The following is a 1,827-nucleotide window of genomic DNA, read 5'->3' on the forward strand; positions in this document are numbered from 1 at the left end:
GAGCAAAATATTTTATAGACTCAAGTTTTGCTATTCATGAGCTAGGGTGTAGAACAGCTTCCTTGTGGATAAAGAAATGGGTTCTTGCCAAGTGAGACTCATGCAACACATAGCTCAGATAATAATCATCCAATAATACTTATGTCATTTTCATAATTATTGCTACCAACAAGCTTTTGTTGGGTAGTGTCTGTATACAAGGAATTGAAGTAGATACTGAGGACAGATAGAAAGCCAAGAAACTGTCCTTCATCATATGTTTATAATCTAGTTGGCAAAACAGGGTATCTTTTAGTAACACAGATGGAACTGGGGTACAGTATGTTAAATGAAATGTTAGTTAGGAACAGGAAGACAAACGGCACATGTTCTCACCAATATGTGGGAGCTAAAAGAAGTTGATCTCATAGAAGTAGAAAGAATAGTCATCACCAGGAGCTGGTTCTGGTGGGAGGAAGTGGTAGGTAGGGAAAGGATAGTTAATCAGCAGGGGGGCATAGTTGGATAGGAGCAATGAATTCAAATGTTTCATAGCACAGTAGTATGGTGGAAGTAACTGACATCTACTAGCTGACAATAACTAACCATATATTTCATGATGACTAGTAGAAAATACCCAACCTTAACAGCGAGGCAGGGCTTGTGGCTCAGAAGGCAAGCTGCCACATGTAAAAGTCTTTAAAGTACCATTCCTCTGTTGTAGTAAAACTGATTTTTGAGAAACTTAAGAACTGATCATCTGATATTTTTATGATCCTAAATAGAGCATGCTGTGGAACCTTTGTCTGTCATCTAAGCATTCACACATGTGCCCTATGACCTTGAAAGGTGTACACCCAGAAATGTGTCTGCCTAGAAGTGGGCAGTTTCTTGACAAAAAGTTTCATACGTGGGGATGTATAAGCTCCCCTGATATAATCCCATACTTGTATAAACTCCGGGGTTCTCCATCTTTCTCCATTCTTTTATTTTCTGGTCATATTCATTGTTTTTATTCTTATCACAAGGAAGCTCATTTCATTTGATGAGGCTGACGCAAAGAAAGGCTAAATACTTACTAAATAAATGCCAGTTAACCTGATCTAATCCATATTCATTATATCCATGAGTTGAAATGTCATATCATACTCAATACTATGTAAAATTCTTATGTGTTAGTTAAAAATTTAAAAATTAAATGAAAATATGGCAACAATGTCAATATAAAAAGTGAAGTGGATAATGGTGTGTTAGCAACTAAGGAGTAAGTGGTTATCTTGGGTTTTGTCACCAGAATATCATGAAACCATCCGTGAGCAACAGACAGCCTTAACATGGACAAAGCTAAAGCTTTCATCTAATCAAATAAGTGATAAAGTTGTAAAGCTGAAACTTGTAAGAAGGTAAGCTCAACCTACTATTTCCATGTAAGAATGTTATGTAAAATTCATGGAAAAATACTCACCAACGGCCAAATAACAAGTAGAATAAGGATGTAGGAACTAGATGAATGTAACAACTAGAATTATATGAAGTCTGCAAACACCACTCAAATCCTTATCTAAACTGATTCCTATTCTTTAGTTACCTCCAGCAAAACAGGGCCGTTCTGGATGAGCCTTATTGTACTACTCACCTCTGTATCAGTATCCTCAAATTATTGGCATGTAACAAAAATGGATTCTTCCCAATGTCACAATGTAATAAATATAAAGTATCATTTAACACTTCAAAGACAAATATAGGTCAATATCTTCTATATGTGATAGGGTAGCTGTACCTATGACATCTCAACAATAGTGTTGTCTAATTAAGACCTTAAAAATGGCTAAACAAATTGACAGGCCA

This window comes from Microtus pennsylvanicus, chromosome 19 (assembly GCF_037038515.1).
Source record: "Microtus pennsylvanicus isolate mMicPen1 chromosome 19, mMicPen1.hap1, whole genome shotgun sequence".
Lineage (NCBI taxonomy): Eukaryota > Metazoa > Chordata > Mammalia > Rodentia > Cricetidae > Microtus > Microtus pennsylvanicus.